The 12,328-nt window shown below is 45.7% G+C and overlaps 1 protein-coding gene and 1 non-coding gene across 2 annotated transcripts in view; both read right to left on the bottom strand.

Moving 5' to 3' along the window:
* SKAP1 (src kinase associated phosphoprotein 1) overlaps positions 1–12,328 on the bottom strand; it is a 458,105-nt gene that overhangs the window by 208,115 nt on the left and 237,662 nt on the right. The window lies entirely within an intron of this gene.
* Positions 6,126–6,197, bottom strand: TRNAS-ACU (transfer RNA serine (anticodon ACU)). Its single transcript has one exon. It is a non-coding gene; the product is annotated as a tRNA-Ser (tRNA).

Here is a 12,328-nt window from a genome sequence, read left to right as displayed (position 1 = left end):
GCAAAACCCTTCTGAGAGACAGCATCTGAGTTAGAGAAAAAAATGGGCAAGGTCTGAAAACTGAGAATTGCTTGCTTTGAACTTCATTTTGGTACTAGGGAATCATGGTGAAAATTGATACAACTCGCTCCTGCATTAGAAGGAAAGGTCTCACGTATCATTCCGGTGTCCTTTCTCAGAAAATAATTATCCTGATCCATAGAATGCCACTCGAATGCTGAAATGTGTTTCTGGAGGATGGCCAGCTATTCAACGAAGAGGGATAGGTGGTGGTGGTGGAGGAAAGTGCCATTAAGTCACAGCTGACTTATGGTGACCCCATGGGGTTTTCAAGGCAAGAGACCTTCAGAGGTGGTTTGCTGTTGCCTGCCTCTGTTGTCATGACCACTGGTATTCCGTGATATCCCACCCAACTTCTAGGCAGGGACAACCCTGCTTAGCTTCTGAGATCTGACGAGATCGGGCTAGCCTGGGCTGTCCGGGTCAGGGCTATAGAGGTAAGTACTGCTTCTTAATAAACAGTGGGTTGGATCCAACCAGATTTCCCACTAGTGAAAAAGACAGGAGGATCTCCTTTGACTACCAAAAAGGCTAGGCTTGAGAATCAGGGCAAGCGCATAGACAAAAACCAAGTGGCACACGAAATGTAATAAGGCGGGAAATTGGATGGGCTTCAGTGGAAAGCTTGGTGGCACCCAACCTGATATTTAAGTATTTATGTTTTCAGTGTGCAAAGAGCTTCACACACATTGGGTTGGATTTTATAAACAATCTTTTTCAGTCATCACAATTGTGGTGCTTCAACCTGAAGTAAAGGGGCATTGCTATATTCATTATCCTTGTGGCTGTCATTATGTGAAAACAGGGCAATGACCACATTCTCCAGCTTCAGGTACACATGATCAGAAATGCAGATAGTGAAGATTTGTGCATCCCAAAGCTGAAAAATACCTGGAGGCTGGTGACCCTAAAATGAATTCCTTGTCACACAGTGGCCAAAACCCAGGCACCATCAAGAGGTCCACCAGCAGGACCATCAGTGGAAATCCATTTGAAGGATCTACCACAATACCTTGTCATAAGCTTTATAATACCTCAGTAAAGGCTAGCGGAGAGAGGCTGGTTTAAGACGACAGGATGAATTGGGGTGGAGTGGAGATTTGAACCAGCAACTTTCCAGATCACTACTCAGTCTGTCAGCTTCCAAGACTATCTATATGCCAGCTCCCCCACTGTTCCACTGCATTCCAGTGCCACACTAAAAAACTGAACTCGCGGCAGAGTCCTACAAATAACAGAGTGCAGCAAGACAGACAGTAGAACAAAGTTTGACCTTTAAGAACAACAAAGTTTTATGCAAGGTATGAGCTTCTTCAGATACAAGTTCAGATACAAGATCTATCATCAAGACAGATAGTAGTTAGGTTCAGTAGGAGAGCGCAAGAGTGCAGCAGCACCTTAAAGACTAACAGCTTTTGGTAGGGTTATGCACTTTTGTGAGTCACCAAACACCAGTTACTGCAAGTTTCCACAATTCCCATTAAGTTCAGCACGAAGGGTGTCTTGAAGAACACAGTTGTCAGGAGGCACAAATTCAGTCCAAAATTCTGAGGTCACTAGGGGCAGGTTTCCCTGATACCCTTTCCCTTCTCCCATATAAATCAGCAGCTGCCATTCACTCATTGAGGCAAATAAAGTTCTGTCCTCTTGTTGCACCTGGGCTAGGGATGCCAGCCTCCAGCGGGTACCTGGGGATCCCCCGGAATTCCAGCTCATCTCCAAACTACAGGGATCAGTTCCCCTGGAGAAAATGGATGCTTTGGAGGGAAGACTCTATGGCATTGTAACCCATTGAGGCCCCTGCCCTCCCCAGCCTCTATCCCCAAATCTTCAGGAGTTTCTCAACCTGGACATGGCAACCCTATCTCCTCCCATCCCCTGCTAGTGGCCAGGGGGGACCAGGCAACCTTACACCTGGGAGACAAAATCTGCCTATGATCTAGGGTTGCCAGGTCTTCTCACCGGTCTGGTGCGGGGGGATTTGAGGGAGGGGACATTCTGGGTAACATCTTCACATTGGAGACATCCCACTGAGGGACACTTTGGGTTTGGGGCAAACTCTATGGTTAAACTGGGCATAAACCACATAGTTTGCCCAAAAAACATAGCATCGCTGCTTGGGGGAGGGGTTCCCCCCACCAGCCGGCTGGTCGGTAGCAGGGAGAAGCCCCTGAAACCCGGGGATCCCCTGCTGGGACCTGGAGGATGGCAACCCTACTAAGATCCCAAGAGAAGGTATCATGGACTCCTCTGACAGGCACCCCTGAGGAGAATGCGATACATTCTTGAGCAGGGAGCATACGAACATAAATTGCACCCCTCACACTGTCTACACACACATGCTGTGAGTCACAACAAATCAGCATTTTCCTAGTAAATCATAGAGGCCTCTGGCCTACTGCTTCCGTTATGGCTCAGGGCACCAGCCCCCTCCCAACATCTTCTTGACAGAGGTCAGGCCTTCTTTGTGAAACCCCTCAGTATCGCTACAGTCAACACAATCCCTTATTTGGCTCCAGTTCCCTAATCTTTCCCCTCCCCACCGTCCTCAGCCAAGCACCTGCAGGTCTATAACCCACTGGATTAGCTGAAGCCTGCCTGATTGCTTCAGTTTCAATGGCTTGTTGAGACCATCGATTGCCGGTCATGTCACCAGGAGAAAAGGATTAATAACAGATTGCTCAAGTTGGCTCAATACTGCTGATAGTGCCTGACAAAACACGGTTAGTAGCACTCCCGCCGGGACACTCTCCGAGCAGGGGAGCCACAAGGAACATTATTCATGGTTTTGCAGAACAATGATTAACTCCAGATATTCAAGCTGAGGGTGAGGGGGAGCCTCGACAAATAGTGACTATTATTTCCAAATAAATTCTGCTCCCTCCGTTCAGTCCGCTGGTGTTGCAGGCACACAGATCTTTCGAGAGAGATACCTGTGAGGGAGAAGATGCATTTTCTGCCTGGCCCCTTGGTGCTGGATAATCTGTCCCACAGGAAACATCGCTCTCAAGCCTTTCTGAAATCTTGTTTAAAGAAAGCCATCAATTTGGCAAATTGGTTCAAGTTGGGAGTTTGCCCACGTGTGTGTGTGTGTGGGGGGGGATCCAGGGGTCCCTGGAAGACAGCATTTGAAGCTTGCTATCAGAAGCCTGGTGCTGATTTTATGATAGGCCTGCGTTTCCAGTGCAACTGACTCTTCTCCCTCTGCATAATATTTGTGAACATTCTATGCAGGGCTTTTATTGTAGAAAAAGCCCAGCAGGAACTCATTTAGCATATTAGGCCACACCCCCTAACATCACCATTGTTTCGCACAGGGCATTTGGGGTAGGAAAAGCTCAGAAGGGACTCATTTCCATATCAGGCCACGCCCCCCTGATGCCAAGCCAGCTGGAACTGCGTTCCTTGTGTGTTCCTGCTAAAAAAAAAGCCCTCATTCTATGACATCATTAACTTACCCACAAGCTAAATGTATAGCTATGCAAATGATAGTTGCTAAAGTATTCTACAGTGGCAGGGACAAACGGTTTGTGCATAGAAGACCACTTTTACCCACAGAGCAGAATTAACGTGAGCTCCCAGACAGGAATTACTATTTAATTAATAATAAATTATAATGATATAAACTCGCACACTCTTGCAGGATCTAGTCCAGTATCCTGTGGACGATGGTGGCTCATGAGGTGACTAAGGAGGGCACAGAGATCAAAATGTTCCTCAGCTAGACTACCAGCAATTCAGGTCTCATCTACACAATGTCGTGAATCAGCCAGATGCAACCAGCCCCAAAGAGGCCAAGGTCTCTGAAGAAAAACAGACAGGCAGAGAAGATCCCAGGTTAGTTGAGGACAACCTTCTGCAGAAAACTACTGCAACCTTGCCAAGCAACAACTCACACAGTCTGACAGGAGCTTCCCAGCTGTTCAAGCCCCTGGCCCAGAACCAGAGAATGCCCCACCTCGCCTCCCTTATCTCTAGAATCTAGAGTGTAGGTGGAAAAGTGTCTATCATGAGATGCAGGAAAGGAGATGGAGTGTGTCATTAGCAGCCCAGAGACACCTGGCTCTAGATCAGGGTGGCCAAACTGCAGCACAGGAGCCACATGTGGCTCTTTCACACATATCGTGTGGCTCTCAAAGCCCCCACCATCTCATCGGCCGGCTTGGAGAAGGCATTTGTCTCTTTAAATCTCTTAATCATTTCCCCAAGCCAAACTGGCCAGCAGCTCGAAGAATGCATATAAAGTTAAAGTTGCTTTCTTTCCACTTCTTCTTCCCTCAACCCTTTCCCCATCTATTTCCCTTCCTTCCTTCCAACATCCAACATTCATGTCTTGCGGCTCTCAAACATCTGATGTTCATGTCTTGCAGCTCTCAAGCATCTGCATTTATTCTATGCGGCTCTTACATTAAACAAGTTTTGCCACCTCTGGTCTAGATAGTAAGGAGGAGAATGCACACACCTGCATAACACAACCCAACTGCAAGATGGGCATCTCTCCTATAATGCAGAGATGGGCTGTGGACACAACACATCTAATCACTCTGGACCTTGCAGCCACTGACTCTGCCTTCAAACTGTGATTCTGGCTCCTGGACTGTAACTGGACCTTGACTCTTGCATTTGCCCTGAACCTGCTTCTATTGCTGACTCCGTGTATGACCCAAGGACTGGATTCTGACCAGACTACACCAGATTGTGCCTGCATCTTGGCTAGCTTGCACCTTGACTGCACAACTCCGCTCTGTGCCCTGTGTCCTTCAGGACACACACAAGGTGGGTGACATGAGTCTACTCATTCCATCGTCTTCTTTGACCGGCACTGGCTCATGGTCTTTTACATCAGCTACTACCTGATCCTTTTAACTGGAACGGCTGGTGACTGAAACTCAGAATTTCTGCATGCAAAGACAGATGTTCTGTTACTGAATCTGCATTTTAATTATTTCCCCCTAATTTTCTCTGCTTGCTTCATATAGACTTTGATTCACCAGAGCTTGTGCCCCTTTTTGGTCTCTTCTGATCAAGGCTTCTTTTTTTTCCTCAACCACTTTCCTCAGTTCTACTCATTAATCATACTAAGCCATTGGCTCAGATTAATCATAACACCCCCACACATAACATGGCATTATCTTGAATCAGAACCTCGGTCCACCAAGTTCAGTATTGTCAACTCAGACTGACAGCAGCTCACCAGGGTCTCCGGCAGAGATCTTTCACAACACCAGCTGCCTGGTCCTTTTAACTAGAGATGCCAGGGATTGAACCTGGCCTACCTTGATGTAGTGGTTAAGAGCGGCAGACACTAATCTGGAGAACCGGGTTTGATTCCCCATTCCTCCACCATGTGAAGCCAGCTGGGTGACCTGAGACCAGTCAGTTTTCTCAGAACTCTCTCAGGCCCACCTGCCCCACAAGGTGTTTGCTGTGGGGAGAGGAATGGAAAGGTGATTGTAAACTGCTCTGAGGCTCTTTCAGGTAGGGAAGAGCGGGGTATAAAACCTACTCTTCTTCGGCATGCAGAGTAGAAACTCTTCCATTGAGTCACCGCCCTTCCCCTATATCAAGCAGCATCAGGACCCTATCCTTGATCTTAGATTTCTCAGTTAACTTTCCCCAAGATGATTTATCTTTGGTGCTAGGACATTTTTGTCACAGGAGCTCCCTTGTGCTCACAGAGCTGGCCTCTGTGACAGAATGCCCCTAAATATACACCTGTGGCTAACTCTCCAATTTCCTGTTGTAGTCAATTAAAGTTAGCTATTAAGAAAAGGCTATTATAGTAATTGAGGAATGGTTGGTGATCAAAAGGAAAGGATTAAAGGTCAAGAAGTACCCCTTGGGGAGCAGCAATTCAGTTTCCCTGTAGTTGTAAACTGTAGTCCTAGCAGGCTGGACCTGAGGGGTTCTGTTCCACTAATTAGGGAGCGCATGAACACACAAGTACACATGAAGCTGCCTCATACTGAATCAGACCCTTAGTCCATCAAAGTCAGTACTGTCTACCATTCTCCAGGGTCTCAGGCAGAGGTCTTTCACCTCACTTACTTCCTTGTCGTTTTAACTGGAGGTGCCAGGGATCAAACCTGGGACCTTCTGCACAGTAAGCAGATGTTCTACCACTGAGCCACAGCCCCTGCCATTAAATAGCCTTCCTACTGTGCAAGAAGCATGTTCCCCTGGCGGAAGGCTCTGCTATTAAAAGGAAAGGAAAGGTTCTCTGTGCAAGCACCAGTCATTTCAGACTCTGGGGTGATGTTGCTTTTCACAACGTTTTCACACAGACTTTTTATGGGGTGGTTTGCCATTGCCTTCCCCAGTAACCTACACTTTCCCCACAGCAAGCTGGGACTCATTTTACTGACCTCGGAAGGATGGAAGGCTGAGTCAACAGCCATTAAATTCAACTGCAGGCCTCTACTGCAAAGAGTCTTTCACTACTCCTTGAACGAGAAACCCTAGGTGAGATCCAAGAAGTCATCCACCGGTGATCATCTCTCTGCCACCAGAGGAAGGCTGCTTTCACTAGAAGAAGACTATACTATTAGCATATGAAACCACTGGGTCAATTCCTTAACTTTAGTATTAAAACTTAAGGGTTTTGATAATTTTTTTTTGTATGGGCATGTCTGGAAGTCATGTCAACCCCTACTGGGGCACGGAGAATATCCAGAGCAGTGACTTGATACAGTCTGTCTTTGCCTCCTAGCCCTGGTATTCCTTGGGGTGGGGGTCACCCTTCCAAGTACTTGCTGCCAGGGCCAACCCCACTTAGCTTCTGAGATCTGATGAGATTGGGTTTACCTCAGCTATCCAGGTCAGGTCAAAACTTCCGTTTTGAAACCTATCCTGTGCTTTTTAAGTGAACCTCTCAGATTAAGTCAGCAGTATATTTTGAAGCAAACACCACCAAGCTTAGGTTAGACTGACAGTTAGCTAAATCTGATTTGTTCTAACTGCTGCAACACAGCTGAGAGGACGTAAATTGCTACAGAATTACCACCTCAGTACTCAGTTGTTAATGTGCTATTGCCCTTGTTTTAGTTTATATGCATTAAATTAAATACAAAGTAGCATTTACCTAATCTTCACTCAAGTGCTTAACCTCTTACCTTCTCCAAGATTTTCTGTCTCTGGAGCTATGATGGTTTCATCAATAGGACTTCCCTCCCACTCACGTTCTCTGGCAAAGTACTCCTAAATATATACTTGTGGCTGGCTCTCCAATTTCCTGTTGCAGCCAATTAGAATAATAGGCCTTAGCTATTACAACAGGGCTTGTGACTCAGCTGCTATGAACAATGGGGGGTAATTAAAAGGGGAGGGGAATTAAGGGTCACCCAGGCTCCCTTCAGGGAGCAGAGATACAATTTATCTTATATCTCTAAAAACCTTTGCTCTAAAGTTAACTCCTCCAAACCTGGCTAACCCTATCCCGTAGCTTTAAGTGGAACGTAGGTCTATCTGTACCTGTTACAGGAAAGGATACAACAGAATTCTTCTGTCCATTAGCTGTAGAAAAGAGCCAGAGGCCAGTAGTACCTTAAAGACTAATACAATTTGTGGCAGGGTATAAGCTTTTGTGAGTCACTACTCACTTCTTCAGAACTTCTGAAGCTCATATTCTGCCACAAACTTTGCTAGTCTTTAAGGTGCTACTGGACTCTTGCTCTTTTCTTCTGTTACAAACAGACAAACACAGCTACCCATCTTGATCTCAATCTAATAGCTCAGACAAAGGCAAAAAAAAAAAAAGAGGACTTGCAGGCGATAGCCAGTTAAAGTATTCTTCAGTGATAAAACATACAGGTTGCACTTATGAGACGACCATTTTCCACTTAACTGCCGCTCAATTGAAGATGCCAGGGATTGAACCTTGGACATCCTTGCATGTGAAACATACACTTTACTCACAGGAGTTACTGCACTTTGCTACTGCCATTCCCTCAAATATACCATGTAAACTCACAGTTTTACTGTGTAAAATGTAAACACAGTAAAACTGATTTTTAAGATAGGAAGTGTACAATCAATGCAAAGTTTTGTCCAACTTTCCACAGCTTCAGAAAGGGGAAAGTGTGTGAGACATAGTTACATTTGGGGATAATGGCTTGGGGCATATACCTTTGTCCTGCATATGCTTCTCCCTGGGTGCTTCAGTTGTACACTGAAGGGCATATCCCTCTTGTGCTAGGCACTTCAAGGCATCTTGAAAGACACTGGCAGGGCTTTTTTTTTCAGCAGGAACGCAGTTTTGGCTGGCTTGGTATAGGGGGTGTGGCCTATGCAAATGAGTCCCTGCTGGGCCTTTTCTACAAAAAGCCCTGTGTGGAACAATGGTGCTGTCAGGGTGTGTGGCCTAATATGCAAATGAGTGAAAGCCCTGGACGCTGGAATTGCACAAGTGGCAGTGCCTAGTCCAAGAGGAAGCCAGTTCTGCAGCAGAGGACGTCTTTCATGGTGCAGTGGATAGAGTGCTGGACTAAGATTCTGAGAGACCTGGGTTCTACTTCTCACTTTCTTGGGTCCATCATAAATTCCCAGCCTGGCCTCCTTCACAATTGGTCTTGTGAGAGAATGGAGGAGGGGAGAATGATGTTCTAAGCTGCTCTGAACCTCAACTAGGGTGAAAAGCGGGATATAAATGAAGAAATGCACAATAGGGATGGGCACAAATCAGAAAAATATGGTTTGTGTCAGTTTGTGCTTTTTGGCTGAATCATGAATTAAATCCAATTGGGAGGTTTGCTAATGATTCTCTTTAAATGCGATGTGGAGAAAGTCCCCCAAAAAACAACTGAGCAGTGGGGAGCAGCCTGCTCCCTGCCACTTAGTTGTTTGGGGCTTTCTTGTACAAGAAAGTCCTAGAAAGAGCTGAGCAGCCCTGTTTTTGCAGCTTTCGCAGAGAACAGAGAGCAGGGGCTCTGCTCTGTCTATGAAGTGCCACGAACTGCTTTAAAAGTCCATGGAAGTTTGTGACAGCAGACCCGCCACAAATTTCAGTTTGCGAACCATGGAGAAAGCAAAATTGTGACGAATTTCGCTTTGTGGTTCAGTTCATGCTCATTCCTAGTCCATAAACACAATCAGGGCCAGTTTGTGACCAGGCTTGACCAGAAGCACTCAGTAGGGCAAGATCTCAAACAGCAGATCATGGGTTGCATATTAAATTATCAATTATCCAGTCTACCCCTATATTTACACTACAAGAGGGGGCCAAAGTCAGGTTCTCTGTCTCCCTCTGGCACTAAAATGTTCTGGGTCTGAGGCCTTTAGAGCCCAGTCACAAAACACTGGGAGGCTACAAGCCAAGCATCCTCCTGTAATAGAGGCAGCTGTTTCTAAATTTGCAGTCCCTGAAAACAAAGGTGGTGCTTCCTGAATACATCTGAAGAACCTCCAAATCAATGAAATGGGGGAAAGGGAAAGCCATTTGCTTCGGCAGTTTAGGGCAGAAGCAAAACTGGGTGTCAGAAAATACATTGGTGGGTGGTCATCATTGTGCCCATGGGCACCATGTTGATGATTGCTGTTGTAATCCATGTGAAACGCTGTCCTCATCGTATCACCTTCAGCAGCCTCAACAACTATTGTGTCCTGCCTGGAGAGATGAATGCCAAACCAAGGATCAGCCACAGAGCGCCAAGTAACAAACCCCAAAAGAGGCATTTTAGAAATTAAAACTGTGGCAGAATTTGGGCTTGAGTGAGCCTGGGCCTTTTCTGTTTTATGCTGTGTAAGGACTTGCTATGCTGATTTGGTTCTGTAATCCCAGAAGCCTTTGCTCTTTTGCTAGTAGGCTAGGTGTAAAAATGAAAGCCTTGCTCTTTAGATGTACCTTTGTCCAAATTCATATTCCCTGGCTTTCAAGTGCCAGGCTCCAAAGCCTAAACATATCTGGGCAAAAGTTCATCTTATTGATTTAGGATGGGCTGGTATTTGGCAAGGCTGGTACATTTTCAATTAACTCCTCCCTTGATTCCTATTGGAAAAGAATATAAAAAGGAGGCATTGGTCTTTGTTTGGGGCTGTTGGCTTGAGTGAGGTCTTGGTCCACAGTCCAGGAATATTCCTCGTTCTTTCTGAAGTGTACAATATATCAGGTATTGGGATTTTCTACATGTTATGGGGTATTGGTATTAAATATATACTATTGAGTGTTACTGGTGTATCATTTTAGAACTAATAAATACTTTTAGTTAAAGGCAACTGTTCTCTCCCTCTGGAGGCCTGAGTTCCCTAGCCAGACTAGGGAAATAGAAAAGACCCCTAATGGCACTGGGGATCCCAGGGAGAGGTCTGGACCCCTAAAATTCCCCTACCAAAAAAACCCCCAGTATTGCACACACACAATCTCACAAATATGTGATTCCGGAGAAACATTAACTGACAACAGAGTGTGATGGGATTTAGTATCTGCTGATGCAAGGGGAAATACTTCTATGTGGTTTTTTTCTAACAGCCATCCCATATATTCTTGTCAGTTCTGAACATGACCACTGAAATTCCTCTATCAGTCGAATCAAACATTTCCCCAGCAGAATTTTGCAGCAACAAATATATGACACATCCTTAGGCAGTAGATGGATGGTGGGCTTGGTTGTTGCGGAGGTCTTCTTTCAGGACGGCTGAGGGCAGTTTTTGAAAGGAAGACCACTGTTCATTATGAGCACACCCCTCTCCTACTTTACACATTCTTTTTTTTGAAATCACTTTTAACCCACAAAACCTATTTGAATATACGTAACAAAAGAAACACACACATGTGTGTGTGGAGATATATATATATCTACAAGAAAGGATACTTCTCTGAAGCTACTTTCAACTCTCTTAAAAACTATTGTCTCCCCGGAGCCTAAGAAGAGGCAAATTGCTCCCCATTACTTCCAATCCATCCGTTAGCTCCTAAATTTCTGCACAACAAGCGCCTTTCTGCCCTACAGTAATCGCAGCCTTTCGAGCGCGAAAGGTGAACGTTCCGCATCCTCATACTCTGGACACAATTACATTTACGCATAACACATACCCCCCTCCCCAATCCCTTGTCATGATCTCTGTGCCTGACATCCCATCCGTCAGAGGCCCATCGCAGGCCACGGATCCAGTGACCTCCCCCTGAATAAAAAGAGGAAGGGACAGGGCAGTAAATCCCATCCCCAGAGCGCATCAGCGCGGCAGTAAATTGGAATCCTCTCCGTGCCCCCTTTATTATCACACTCACAGCATGAAGTTATGAGCCTCCACACAGTTCCTGCTATAAAAATGTGATGGATGGGAGGGAAACCTCGGGGAGTTAATCTATTCTCCCATTAAATTTTACTTTAATTGGTCTTTGAGTCAATCAGAAACTCACTAGACAGTGAATTAAGAAAAAAAAGGGGGGAAAAGAAGAATGAAATGGGTAGGAAGATAAAGAAGGGGTGTCTTGTAGAAAAGCCATATGATAAGGGATATAAGGAGCCGCTATCTGTGGAGCACAGTACTTTCCACTTTGACTGGTGGCAGTATCTTCAGGGTCTCAGGTGGGTGTGTTTTCCTACCCTGATACCGGAGGGATTGAACTGGAGACCTTTTGGCCACTGAGCCATCATTAGCAAAGACACCGAGAAGCACAAAAATCACATTTTGAAACACTGTGGGTCATCGTAACCGCTGTGACATTAAACACAGGGCAAGGTTAGCCATTCAGCAAAGAACTCTGTGGTCTGGGTTCCCAAAAGCCTGACACAAAACTCTACCACAGGAAATCCAAGGAGGAGCAGTTAAAAAGCATGTAAATTCCTCTCTGTCTGCTTAAAAAAAAACAAGTTGCAGGGGCTGAAGAGCCTGCTTCTTACCTGTATATCAGTATGGAAACTCTTCCCACCCCTGTTCCCAGGATGAATGTATAAATGGTTGGTTGTAGTTACTTGATGGTAAGGGAAATATAATTCAGTACCTTTCTCATTACCTATCTCATTCATTGGACAGCCACTGTAATGTAGAGGTTCAGAGTGGCAGCATCTAATCTGGAGAACCATGTTTAATTCCCCACTCCTCCTCCACATGAAGCCAGCTGGGTGACCTTGGGTCAGTTACAGTTCCCTCAAGAGCTGTTCTCTGAAGCAGTTCTCACAGAGCTCTCTCAGCTCCAGCTACCTCACAGTGTGTCTGTTGTGGGGAAAGGAAGGGAAGGAGCCATAAACTGCTCTGAAAGGGAGGATATACTCCAACTCTTCTTCTTCTTCTCCTCCCTTTTCCTCCACTAACGCAGTACCTATAACTTTGT

Source organism: Heteronotia binoei, chromosome 15, assembly GCF_032191835.1.
Source record: "Heteronotia binoei isolate CCM8104 ecotype False Entrance Well chromosome 15, APGP_CSIRO_Hbin_v1, whole genome shotgun sequence".
NCBI lineage: Eukaryota > Metazoa > Chordata > Lepidosauria > Squamata > Gekkonidae > Heteronotia > Heteronotia binoei.
This window is presented reverse-complemented; position numbering and strand designations above follow the sequence as displayed.